Below are 14,377 nucleotides of genomic sequence, written 5' to 3'. Positions count from 1 at the left end.
AGGATCCTCTGGCAAACGACTGTCATATGTTTTTAACCTGCCCGATGTTAGCTAAATTTTGGGTAGATATTGTTGACTTTCTGGAGGATGTTACAGGAATTCAGTTAGAAATTACACTGTTACTTATTTTCTTTGGTTTATGCCAGGACAATGTATTGGCTTTGGACAAGAGGGCCGCCAGATTAATTTTTTGTTATTCTATTGAGAAGGCGAGAAATAAGTAAAGCCTGGAATTTGGCTGTAACACCCCTTTTCTCTGAGTGTAAAAATAATATCATATGAACCAGCCAATCAGATATAGCATGTGACCCTAGAAGTCAGGAAAAGGTTTGGGTTTTGTTGGTTGACTGGTGTCAGAGTAACAGGGTCCAATGATTAAGTCAATTATGGTTGTTGGTCCCGTTCTCCCTCATACGTTTGGTGTGAGGGGTGGGAGTGGAAGTAGCTATTTCTTGTGCGGAAAGACTCTATTTTCATCTGGTCCTCAGATTGGAAAATGTAGTATCGCCTACAAGTTAATAGACAGGATGAGGACCATAAAAAAAAAGTTATAGAGGCTTAAGTGTGAACTACCCCAAATAGCCAAAAAGCTTTCAGCACAGGGTGGGCTATAGAAGGCTCAGCAGTTAAGGGGTTAATGAAGACAAAAACATATATATATATTTCAGAGATAGATACAAAAGCTCAGACACCACCATGAAATGCATTTGGGCATTTTTAATACAGTTTCTAAGAGAACAAAGAGTTACTGATTGTCGAGATGTAAAAGTTAAGATCATAGGTTCCCAGACTTACCTAAAGGACAGATGGTAGAAGGCTTAATTACTGCTTTCAGGATCTCCTCTGATGTTTTAGTTGATGTTGTTTTCTTCATGGTTGAGGCCAAGGGCTGCTATATGACAGAAGCTGACAGGAGCGAGAGAGACATACATAGGCGAGTAAGTCATCGTACATCAAACAAGGAGATGCTAGGTACATACTTTCACTACTTTTTTTGAAAAACACAGCAAATGATATTAGATTAGCTTAAACAAGCCCTAACATAAGTTATAGTCCTACCCTTATACTGACAAAAATCTTGAAATAATTAAAAAGTAATTCAAACATGTGAAACAATTGCCTGATGTATTGAGCATGTTGGCAACAGGGATGTGTGAAAAAAGACATACAGGCACCCTGTCCGCATAAAAGCAAGATATTAGATAGTTAGGAAAATGAGCTTTATGATGAAGAGCTGATATAGAACTTGTCACATCTACCATCTGCCTTCTGTTTGAGGCCAGGCCTGGTGTAAGAGCACTGCTAGGAGCAGAAGTCACTTTTGGGGCAGATGGTGCATGAGTCAACAACACAGGACCTAATACATAGTAATATCATTAGCATAAAGTAACGTACCAGTATACATGCCAGGGTTAATTTTTACTCTACTTTGGTGTTCCCCTGCAAGTAAGCCTTGTAGAAGTGGCGCCAATGGGCCGAAACCATACGCCTGCCTCATGGTGACGCAGTGCCATAGGCACCGGCCCACCCTATGCATTGCCTGAATTGCATCATTCTTACAACACCACTAGAACAATGCGTGGGTTTTGACAGATGCATCCAAATTTCTGAAGTGTCTGTCTTTCTTTGCGATATGGAGTGCAGTACATTAAATATGGCGCATCCATTGTGTCGCAAGGAGGGTGCAGAGAAACTGACGCATTGATGCTGATGCGTCAGTTTCCCATAAATGAGGCCCTCACTCAGTGGCGTAACGAAAGGTTAAGGGGCCCGTCTCCATTGTACACCGAGGTGCCCTCCACTCTGGATTTAATCCGGAGCGCTCAGGCCTGAGTACTGTGCTAAGGGGGCCCCCTGCAGTTCGGGCCCCCCAACACCGCAAGGGATGCGGGGGCCTGTACTACGCCCCTGCCCTCACTGTGGCTCATGAGGAATTGTAAAAACAGCATTACACAACATTAAAAAAAATATTAAAACTTGTTTTAGAGGATGCTTTTGAGGGGTGTATTATATATGGTGTCAATCAATGAATGCAGGTATAAGTAAAGTCCAGAGGTGGAGGAGTGCTTGTAGATTTAGTGACAGAGAGATTGAGTCTTAGCTGGCAAGTTACCAAGGTACATACATTACTAGCTAGGCCATTCACAACTAATTTAAAATTTTGAATTCTGAGGGTTGTATTGCTATTTAAAATCAGTACTACAAGTTACAAAATACAATAGAATTTAGGGAGAGTGTGAGATGTGTGTTGTAAATGTTTACATGAAACCATTGTAAAAGGCAGCCCATAGGTGGAGGTGCCTAGAGAGGGCATCCTTTTCAAGGGAGGTGAGAAGGAAAGGTGTTCCAGTGGTCCTCTACCAAGAACGTTAGCATGCTCCAGCCTGGAGAACTTCTCTTTCACCCAGATTCGTTCATCCTGACATTTTTTCTTTATGTCCCCCAAACTCCAGACCTCTGCACCCAATGTGTTTACCACCTCAGTTACTTCGAGCCATAAGGCTGCCTTCTACACAGAGGGAGAATGAAGGCAGCCCATGTAGCTGTTTGTAGATTTTCACCCCAAATTAAACCACATGAGCTATCTCCTCAATGAAATTTCTCTTCTTCTCCTCAAAGGAAGCATCCTTGCTAGAATGAAGGTCCAAAGTGTGCATACCATGGAGCCAAATGCTGAAGAGGGAAGAAACAGATCGTAGGTTGTGGGCAGTACATATGTGGTTGGAAGTGAATGTGTCTCAGGTCAGGTGTGCCTGATAGCTTTCAGGTGTTTAGCATTTTCCTTATCATTGAGCTGTTTACCATGGAGAGTTCTTTGTGTACAGAGATTCTGACCCGTATGCGGGAGTCTGCTATTCACTGCCATGCCGAGTCTCTGCCCTGAGTGCGCAGTCTCCCCTAAATGTAAATTATGGTTGTAAGTTACATGTCGTAACTTTACTGTCATAAATTACATCTTTTCAGACTCCATCTCTTCAACTGAGGGGGTTGAAAAACATAAGCTACACGTTGGTAATAAATTTACACTTGGAGTATGTGAATAGCCAAAGTTAGTAAACTTAGTCAAAAGTGTAATTTACTCAAAAGTGTAAGTTATCTTTGTAATTCAAGCGTTAAAGTTTTAACATCATTACTCAAAAGCAGGCTGGTTCAACCAAACTACATGTGATCATAGAGTGCAGAAGAGCTCAGGACAAATTATAGAAAATAACCCAACTGGAGGCAAAAGAGAGCATGACAGAGATCCTAGTTTTCCTAATGGGACTAGATACAAAAAAGTGTTTTATAGTGTGAGCAGGGAGTTTCTGGAGCTGAATGCTATAAGGTGGGGCCTGACCTCCAAATAGTAAGATGGATTATGGCAAATTGCAGTGCACTGTAAGTGCACCTTAGAATCAATGGAGGCCTCTTTGATAAAGTGTGACTGCAGGAATTAGCTGCGCAGGTATGCCCTCTGTCACCTATCCTCTTCAGTCAAGCGGCTCAGATCCAAAAGGATGGGGAGGTTGCGGGCATATGATTTGGTGACATGGAACGCAAAGTCAGCCTGTTTTCTGAGGGTGTTCTATTGACTCTTTTTAACCCTACATCTTCAAACGTAGTTGTATTGACAGCTTTGTGGCAGGCAGCCTGAAGCACTCGTAGGCTTTACAGTGAATAAAAGGAATTTGGAAATTCTAAAGTTCAAAGCAAGTTTATTGGAAAAAAAAGTAAGATAAAAATATGTAAGAGATAATTACACAATGAATAAAAAAGAACATACAGTACAGCAATTAAAATTGGCAAGCATATAAATCAACAAGGACAAACATAACAATATGCCATAAAAGACTGGTAATAAATAAAGAGGAATTAAGCAAATATAAAATGGAAAGTAACATATAATATATATATAGATAAAACATATCCCGAAACATATGCAAGAGAGTTAACCTCATCTAAGGCAGGAAGAGACGATTGGGGGTGAGATAAGAATAATAGAACATCATCAGATAAGCTGCCATTTTAACTTCAGTGTTTTGAAAATTAAAGCCATGAATTTTGTCATTTTGGCGTAGCCTTAACAAAAACGGGTCTAAGTAAGGATTAAAGAGAAAGGGAGAAAGTGGAAATCCTTGTCATACTCCTCTACCAAGAGAGAAATATGGAGAAATGCCACCATTCGCCGAAACCGCTGCTCTAGGATGGGAATACAAAATAAAGTGGAGATTTTCGGGCCAAAACCAAACCAATCTAATGCACGAAGAGATAGGGCCATTCAACTCTATTGAACGCTTTCTCTGCGTCGAGAGCTATGGTTGCCAGAGGATAAGAGGAATGTGAGGTCTTAGAAAGGATGTCAAAAAACAAACGAGTGTTGTCCATAAGCAATCTACCTTTAACGAAGCCAGATTGTTCCTTACCCAATAAGTCAGGCAACAGGGATTCCAAGCGTAGAGCTAGAGCTTTAGAGAAAATGTTGTAGTCAATATTGACCAAAGAGATGGGCCGGTAATTCTTGCAGAATTGCGGATCTTCACCCTCCTTGGGAATTAGGCAAATAAGAGCGTTTGAGAAAGAACCTGAAGAGGTACCCGATTGTAAAAAGGTAGACAGAAGCATATGTAACTTAGGAATAAGTAAATGCGAGAAGTGGGTGAAAAACTCTACCATAAAGCCGCCGGCATAGGAGCTTTGTCTTTTTTAAGAGTCTTCAATGCAGCAAGAAGTTCCTTCTGCATAAGATCAGTCTCCAATGAGGAAAGATCAGGACGGTCTTCGGGGGAGCGCTGGATGTTGGGGAGAAATTGAGATATGCAGGTGTCGGAAGAAAGAGTTTCAGAAGAGTATAGTGATTCATAAAAGTGAAGGAATTCATTAAGAATCTTACCATCATTGCGTTTCAGTGAGCGATCCTGGCCATAAATAGAATCTATATTAAGTTTATTCTGTTTGACCTTTAGATAATTGGCCAACAATTTCCCAGCTTTATTCTGGCCACCATAAAATTTAGCACTAGATCGTACCAAGAAGTTGGAAGCATTATTTGTAGTTTCTTTATTGAATTGAAATTTAGTTTGAATAAGTTCATATAGGGATTCGTTCGACTTAGATGAATAGTAAGAATGTTCTAGGCATTTGATTTTGGATAATAGGTCATTGGAAATTTGTTGCGCTTTTTCCGCTTGCAAGAAACATATCTGACAATAAAGTCCTAAGCTGATGCTTTGAATGCATCCCAGACAACAGGAAAAGATACAGCTTCTGTTTGATTTAAAAGAAAAGAGGTAAAAGAGTTTGTAAAAACCGAACCCAGAAGCAGAGAATTATTAAAGCGCCATTTACGAGTAAGTGTGGGTTTTTGCAATACATCCAAAAGTAAAGTGACGGGAGTGTGATCAGAAATCAAAATGGATCCAATATCCGCATTTATGAGTGATTGGGAGAGGTGATGGGAAAGGAAAATATAATCTAGCCGAGATTGAGTGTGGTGTGTTGGTGAGTAAAAGGAATATTCTCTCAAAGTAGGGTTACATAGCCTCCATGCATCAATAAGTTTATATTGACTAATGAGTCGTGTGAAAGATTTATGAGACTTATGAGGGATGAATGGACTAGAGGAATGCCAATCTAAAAAGGGATCAAAGACCTCGTTATAGTCACCTGCTAATATGAAATTATCGTCATTGTGCTGCGTAATGTGTGGAGCCAGGGAGGTCCAAAAAGAGGCATCACCAGACGTGGGAGCATAAAGATTCAAAAGGGAAATAGGTACATTGTCTACTGTGAATTTAACATGAACCCATCTTCCTACTTGGTTTGTAGAATGTGTTATTATCTTAACTGAGAGGGATTTCTTAAACAAAATGAGGACGCCATTTCGTTTACCATCACCCGGGGAAAAGAGAACCTCCCCCACCCAACCTCTCTTTAGTTTGGTTGATTCTTCAGAAGACAAATGCGACTCCTGTATACATGCAATATCAGCACCAAGTTTTGCAAGATGTGTTAAAACTCTCTGTCTCTTAATAGGCGAATGTAAACCCCTAACATTCCAAGATATAATTTTTAGAGGCATACAAGAAAACTGTGAATATATATTAAAGGCCAATTAAAGCAAAATCGTAAAGGATAAAAACTGTAAAAACGCATTAAAAGCCAATAAAAGCAATATTGTAGAAGATAAAAGCCGTATTCAGCAACATTCAAACTGTATGTAATGAGAAACAACAGAAAATAGATGAAGAAGGAGGGAAAGAGGAGAAAAGGAAAGTAAGAAAATATTAACTGAAGAATATGAAGAGGAGGTAGAACAGGAAAGAATGTGAAGCTGAAATGTCGGTCAAAGAAGATACATGAGAGAATTGAGAGAGAAAAGAGACAGAGAAGAACATAGAAAACAGGATAAAATAAGATAATGGAAAGGGTAGTCAACTTACATAACGTCCAAAACATACAAGGGGTGGGAGGATGGAGGCCACACAGAACAATGACGGGTCCAAAGCTCAGGAAGGAGGGCGGGGGGGGGGGACGGGGGTGGGGGGGGTGGAGGAACGGTCCCAACGAACTCCCGAGACATAAGGGAGGGAGATGACACGCAGGAAGGAAACCTGTAAGAAGGAAAAAATAAACAATGCATAACAACATTAGTGAGCAAAGAAGTAGATTAAGTATACATCATGAAGCAATTCTTATGAGTAACAATCATAAACAATAACTTTGAGCTCAACAAAGCCAAAAAGCATCAGCGAAAAGAAGTTACTTAGAGCTCGATGTAGAGGAAGTATCCATCGTGACAACAGTGTGAGAATACAGAAAGCTCTTCAGCTTTAACGGATCATCATAAGTGGTGGTTTTATTGTTGAAAGTCACTTTGAAAAGGCAAGGATGACATATCCCAAAGCGTGTTCCCATGGAACGGAGCTGTGGTCGAAGAGATAGAAACTCCTTGCGTCGGTCTGCAGTAGATTTAGCATAGTCCTGCGAGAAGAAAAGAGAATTTCCTGACCAGGTAATTCAATTCATGGCTCTGGCAGCTGATAAAATTTTAAGCAGATCAGTGTATTCAAGGAAGTAGATGATAATACCCCTCGGTTTGTTGACGGCAGAGGCAGACAATGCATTGGGAGGAGGGCCCAGATGATGTGCTCTCTGTAGATTAAGAGTAGTACCTTCTGGTAGTTGAAGAACTTTTGGTAAGAAAGATTTGAAAAAGGCAAGGGGGTCGGAGCCTTCCGAACCTTGCGGAAGACCATAAATGCGTAGGTTGTTCCTTCTATTCCTATTTTACAAATTTTCGATTTGCCTGTGGAGATCTGAAACCTGTGCACATAATGGGTCCACCTTGGAAGCAGAAGAGTTGAGAGAAACAACATTTTGTTCCAACAGGGTAAAACGTTCGTCAACATGTGACCATTTCTCAGAGAGCATTTGGAGTGTTGTTTTAGTTTCCTCCATAAAAGGGCGCAAGGCCCTAATTTCATCTAACAGAATGTCCATTGTAACCGAAGTAGGCTGCTTGGGAGGAGAGGGAGGGGCTTTTTTTAACCTTTTGATGGAGCCCTTGCTAGCACAGGACGTTGACGCAGCCGAGGATGTAGATGAACTTTTAGGTGAAACGTCAAGTGAGTCGTCCATTGTGAGACACTGGTATTGAGAACTCGTGTGAATAAAGAATTTACGTGGAGAGGGAGATGGTTTATGTAAATCCTTAGATGATCTTCCCATAAAGAGGGTGCGCAGTTCAAAGAGTATAGGACAAAAGCAATGAAAATACAATGCCCACCTACTAAAATGGTATTACAGTCAATCAACAAACTAAGTAAGTATAGCTAGTGTAGAAGATACTTTAAACATGTGAGGAGTAAAACATCAGAGGTAATAAGCCAAAACTATGACGGAAGTGCCATAGGTACAGAGTTAGTGAATTCAAATGCATATGAGGCATAAATTCCAACAAGCAGAAACCATGTTATAAATATGCAGTCAAGTAATGTAAGCATAAATAGCATAGGTAAAAAAACATATCTGAGACAAAAAGAGTAAAGTATATGTGAAATAGAGGTCAACGCCAAAAAATAGGACAAGAGCGCAGCACAGCAACGCATTAAATGACTGGTAGCAGTTGAGGAGAAAATTCCAGGAAATTGAGAGTCATTTATGCAATAAAATTGGATATTGCGTCTCCCAAAGGTGAAGAAAACCACATTATAAATTGTCTTAAAATGCTAAAACAGGAGGAAAAAGCAATAGGAGAAGCATGAAGTACGAAGTTGTGGTAAAAAATGCATTATATTAGTAGAATATCGAAAAGTAGTGAATAGCAGTGCCCATAGAGCATCTCCATGTGAGAGGGGCAGCGTTGAAAACAAGAATGCGGCAGAGTAACCAGCGCCGTCAACTAAATGAAAAGGAGCCGCGTTAAAGCGGGAGCTGTGTTGTCAGCAGGAAAAGAAACGAAATGGCGACAGCCCGTGAATGGGGTTGCAGCGCGTTAAAGAGCGCCAATTCCAGGCAATTTTGAGCAAGAAAGTTAAGGCGGGGCGCAGGAGGCACGAGAAAGCGGCATGATGAAAGCGTGAAACAAGCACACGCAAAGAGCAGAAAACCGCGTTGGAGAAGGACTTCGTCAGCGGTGCTCATAAAATGGCGGCCGCAATCCCAAGAGTCCTACGTGCCACTCAAGTCAAGTATTTCTTTATTCGGTTTTTATCACAGAAAAAACCCATAAAAGCGTTGTCACAAATAAATTTCATTTTTAAAATCTACATTAAAACGAAATACTACCAATAAGAAAGCTATTGTTTATAAGACATATGAAATTCTAAAAAACATATTTACAATATAATTTGTGCAACATTTCTTTTAAAAAGTTCTAGCTATATACATTAAACCTTAAAAAGGAACATCATCTTACTTTTTACTAGCACAATTGGATTGTTAAATTCATACTGAATACAAAGTTTGTTACAGATTTAATCGATGTCGAAAAATACATTTCAGAAATTTGACAATATGCTTCGATATCCACTCCTCACCCAAGTACTGTAAAGAAAGCAAGGCCGGACGGCATCTTCTAATGACCATAAGTTTTAATATCGGTATCAGCCAAATCTTTCTATGTTCAGTATAATATTTACAGAAAAATAGGGTGTGAATGGTTGCCTGAACAGAAGTGTTATCACACGGACATGATGGTAATTCTAAGTCCCAGTTGTTTCTCTTTGGAAAGGCAACCAAACAGTGAAAAACATTTAACCTAAATCTGGTCAGTAGAAATCTCTCAAACGTAGAAAAATCATGAGTTAAATAAGGCTGAATAGAAAAAGTGGTTTGAACGGCCAGTGTTGTACAGATGGTTTAATGGCCTCTTTAGTCATTCTTATTTCTTCTAGATGTGCGAAGCACAACACCTGTAGTGCATTCCTTGAAAGTGACCGAATTGAGGATGTTACAAAGTAATATTTTTCCAACCCTAGGTCATTCAAAAAACGTTTTATATATAATAACCAGCCAATTTTTCGAGAGTGGTCCAGAGACATACAATCTAGAATGATTCCCTGAATAAAAACATTTTTATCTGAAGACCAGATAAAAGGAGTGGTTGTATTTTGGCTATATCTGATAAATGTGAAATCCCCAGTTCAGTATGGCATGAAAAGGTAGGTGTGCTCCTTGGTACTGCTAAAAGAAACCTTAGAAAGGCATTTTCCACCTCTTGCAAACTGTTGGTGTTGACATACCCCCACACACCAGCCCCGTACAGTGCAACTGTTTGACATTTGGCTTTATATATCTGTAGAAGCTCTACCGGGGGCCTCTTTCCCAGTTTTTTTGAAAAGTTTAAGAGGGCCATAGTGGCTCTCGTAAGATGGAGTTTCCTGGACTCAATTGCTGGTTTCCAGTTGAGTCTGTGATCTATAATAATTCCCAGGTAAGGATACTGATCTGTAGTGGCCAATTTCTCTTTTTTTAAATAAATACTATTTAACCTTTTCTTTCCCGGTCCTGCAGTCATGACAAAAGTTTTTTTGATATTTATACATAAGTCCAGATTACCCATGAATTTGGAGTATCTATTTAGCGCCTTCTGTAGTTCTATAGGGTTACGGGCCAGTATCAGCACATCGTCGGCGTAGAGAAGAGCTGGAATCGGACGGTTGTTTATTAAAGGAAGGTCCCGGCTCCCATTTATCATATCCCTCTCCAACCCGTTGGTATAAAGCGTGAAGAGGAAGGGAGCCAGGACACAACCTTGTCTGACTCCTCTCTCCACTCCAAACGGTGCGGTTAACTCGCCCTGTGCCCCGAACCTCACCCTAGCTGATGCGTTAGAATATAATTCACGCAAAAAAATTCACCAATGGTGAATCAACCCCCATTTCCAATAAAACGGACCAAAGTTTGGTGTGGCAGACGCAGTCGAAGGCTGCTGACAAATCTACGTATACCATATACATAGAGCCTGCCTTCGCACTAACGTATTTGCCTAATAGCATTGTCAGGTTTAGGGCCTGTTCAATAGTCCCTAGGCCTTCCCGGAACCCAAATTGGATGTCTGAGATAATCCCGCCATCGACCGCCCACTGCTGGAGGCGTTCAAGAATGACTCTGCCCGCCACTTTGCCCAGGGAGTCCAACAATGAGATCGGGCGATAGCAGGATACCTCCTGGCGGTCCCCCTTTTTAAAAATAGGGACCATGATTGATTTAGACCATGAGTCCAATAGCCCCACCTAGCAAGATGCCTTAAGTACCCTAGTCACCAATGGGGCCCACAGATCTAAGTTTGATGTGAATAGATCTATTGGTACCCCGCCAGGGGCCTTACTGTTTTTACTAGATGTAAAGGCCTGAAGTACCTCTTCAATAGTAATATCTAGAACGATTGGATAAGGGGGTGCGGGTTGAGCTAAAATTATATTTTCTTGTCCACCGGTATTAACTGGACCTTTCGCAAAGATCTTTGAAAAGTGCTCCACCTAAACACTTTCGTCTATGGCCACGTCAATGGTAGGTGTATCTTTATTGTCAATTAGATATGGGGATTTAACCACTGCCCAAAAAGCAGAGCTATTTTTTTGTGTACAGCTTTTATGTAGCTGATCCCACAGAGCATGTTTTAATTCGGATTTCCTGTCCTTAATCGCTGCTTTATATTCCCTCCTCAAAATTGCTATTTCTTGAGGGATCCTATTCGTTTTTTGCAGGGCTATTTTCAATTTGGAGTGGGCTGCTGTGCACCTATGATCGAACCACCCGCTTTTTTTTGATTGGATGTTTTTTAATTTGACAAAAAGTGCCTCATTTATTACATTTAAGATCACCCTGAAATTACTTAATACTTCCTCATCTGGAGCAGACAAATCTAAACATTTGAGAATTGGAAGGAGTACTGTGTTTAAAACTCTCCTGGTGATCTCAGGAGGATCGACTTTCTCCCATTTTATGGAAAAACCATTGGTTCTATCCAGGTGTAGGGTGTTTTGCTTCAATACACTAAATATATTTTGCGTGCTGTACTTATAGAGCGGTCAAAATGTTATACTAAGCGCACAATGGTCGCTCAGTACATTTATGTGTGTTGCAAAATTTGTGACACGTTCTCCAGCTATATTAGATATGAGGATAAAATCAATGGTGCTCTGCCTGCCCCTACCGAGGAAGGTTGGATCATGAAGCACAGAGGAAGCATTCTTTTTGTTTGCAATTACAAGATGCAGATCAAAAAGTATTTCATTTAAACAATTTCCAATACTTGAATGTACTTGAAATCGCCACCCCAGATAATTGTCGCCCCATTTACAAGTCCCCTTGTCAGGACGGATAATTGAAGACGCAACTGTCGCAATACTGTCAATAGTTCTCCGTCTGGAAGGTTGTTATAAAAGTTTACCAAGAGAACTGTGTCCGCTTTATTAAAATGAAGACTGATTATCTGGAAATTGGCGTCCAGTTTTATAGGGGTTATTTCCAGTCCCCCTATCAAATTAGAAATATATATAATTAAACCACCTTTTGCTCTGCCAGATGCTACAGCTAGAGCAGAGGAAAAGTAAGTTTTATAACCTACCAGGTGGATTTCAGTGGTTGTCCATGTCTCCTGGAGACATATTATACCAAAATTCAGAATACATTTCAGCCAGATGCTATTGTCTACCTTAGGGCGAAGTCCGGCTATATTCCAGGAAAGTATCCTAATTGAGGAATTATCTACGCCTGGGTTATTGTCCGATGCCATTATGACAGATTTCAATCACGAATCCGCGTTCGATCTAAATTCCACAACCTTTTCCTGGGGAAGAGAGGCTGGCACTATTTCTATTAACCGGATCTGCTTACTGCCTGTTTCAAAGTTGCCTCTCACCCGTTCAATGGGTTTTATTTCCGCATACGCTTTCTTGGGATCCGATATGTTGATCAGTTCACCTTGAAGGCCAGTCTTTGGGACCACTAACATATCTAGTTGTTTAAGTGTATAGTGGTCCCTGGGCACGTGGTTGGGGAGTCAATCTACTCCTTCTAAACCGGAAAGCATGGTGAAGCGATTAAAGGTGGGGATGTTATAACTAGAGTTACACCTATATGGGAACCGGGATCTTGGAGGATTTGTCAATAAAGATTGAGGGTAGAAATAACTTAAGTCGTGTGTCGAGATTTCTTCCCCGCGTCTTTCAATGTACCAATCTCCAATATGTGTAATTACTCTACGGTCCCTAAAGTTAATAATAATAACGTCCCCCTTTATATCCTTCGGTCTATGCCCCACCCAGTCAAGTCTTCTTACATGAAGGATTTCACCATTGATATTGGGAGGTAATGGTCTGTTATTTCTCAGCCAATATACAACTTGATTTTTAAGTTCTTGATAACCTTCAGTTTTTCTAACCTCTAATTCCGGGACCTCGGTTAATACCACAACATAGGGTGCCGCCTCCGGTGGCAAGTCTATTTTTTGCAGGTTTACTCTTGATTTCTTAGCTGAGGGGGGTGTCCTAGCGGCAATTGCTTGGGAGCTATCTGGTTTGTTAATTTCGCCACCCGCTCTTACTCCCCTGTCGGTTTTAATGGGCTTCTCTATGGTCGGTGGTGCCAGAATGTTCTCGACGGGGACGGGTGGTGGGACCTCGCTGTTCATTTCGTTTGTTAGTGTCAGCCCTGATGGTATGATGTGTATGGCCTGGTTCTGCCATTGGGTTGTCAGTTCCCTAGTTAAATTGGTATTGGTTGCAATTGCCTTTTGTATAGACCCCAGTTGTTCTGCCATTCTTTTGACCCTCTCTACAAGAGGTAATAAGAGAGATTTAACCAATTGCTCAATACTTCCCATTAGGTCTTGAGTGTGATGAGAGGGTGGGGGAAGCTAGTCTGACATGGTCTCCCTTACAACTGTTCCTAAGTTTTTTAAAGGTCTCGGAAGTACTTTTGGTGTTTTTGCACATCTACCGTTATGACTGTTCCCCCTGCGCTTTCTTTTCTTTGATGTATGCCCTTGTCCTGTTATTTTATTATATATTTTCTTCCTCTGGATGTGCTTAGGGGAGATTGTGGATGAATGTTCCTCAGATGTGATTTCTAAAAGTGTATCTATGTTTGAATCATTTGTGTAGAGGTCCCTGTTTGATTCGATTGGGTCTGTTATATCTTGTAGCTGTAGGGGAATGCTAGTGTCCCCAATTAGATCGTTTGCCCTACTTTCAACTGGTGGTGTAATCGCTAGCTGGATGAGGCCCAGGGACGAACGTTTATTATATAGATGTTCTGAGGACAGGCGCTGTTCCGTGATAGCTATTTCACGTTCCAACACTGAGGCGGTCCTGGTTATAAATTGGTCTAATGTCCCTCTAACAGACCCTCCCACCAACGATTTCCTGCCTTTGCTAAGGAGTGAACTCATGTTCCTGTGGAATGTATTTGCAAAGATTAAAATCAGATGCACTAAGAAAAAACAAATAAATTGAGAAAAAAAGCAAGATAACAATAAAAGAGTCATAGCACTGCGTATTACACAGTGCGGAGTTATATTAGTCCATTGATTGTAGACACTAAGGAGATACTGCAAGCTTACTGTGAGTGTGTGGATATACCAATGTAAAGGGGGTGGCCCAGCCCAGCCTCGTCTGGCCTCGGACGGCCACAGACGGTACCGCCCTTGTCCCGGCGCGTCCCGCTTAGCGGGAACGTGGGCTGATTATATATCCCGTGCGGGGCGGGTGGGCGGGGCTACCAGCAGAGCGCCAGACCAGGTGTGATCGGTCAGGCAGGGACCCCCCTGGAACTTAGAGTCCCTGCACGCGCTCAATGTTGGTTACCGTCTCCTTTCCCCAGTCCTCCAAGGCGCTGCAACAAGAGGGCACAGTTAACGCCAAGCAATTCTCCTCAAACTCCTAGCGCCACT

The 14,377-nt window shown here is 41.3% G+C and overlaps 1 long non-coding RNA gene across 2 annotated transcripts in view; it reads right to left on the bottom strand.

The window, feature by feature from the left end:
• The window catches only part of LOC144818368 (uncharacterized), a 108,819-nt gene that overhangs the window by 65,769 nt on the left and 28,673 nt on the right, over positions 1-14,377 (bottom strand). For both annotated transcript variants that reach the window (XR_013607092.1, XR_013607091.1), the window contains exons 4-5: positions 6,420-6,590; positions 796-906 (exon numbers count right to left, since the gene is read on the bottom strand). This is a non-coding gene — a long non-coding RNA (uncharacterized LOC144818368). The remainder of the gene's footprint in view (positions 1-795; positions 907-6,419; positions 6,591-14,377) is intronic.

Source organism: Lissotriton helveticus, chromosome 2_1, assembly GCF_964261635.1.
Source record: "Lissotriton helveticus chromosome 2_1, aLisHel1.1, whole genome shotgun sequence".
In the NCBI taxonomy this organism is placed as follows: domain Eukaryota; kingdom Metazoa; phylum Chordata; class Amphibia; order Caudata; family Salamandridae; genus Lissotriton; species Lissotriton helveticus.
The sequence above is the reverse complement of the archived record's forward strand: the minus strand, read 5'-3'. Positions and strand labels throughout refer to the sequence as shown.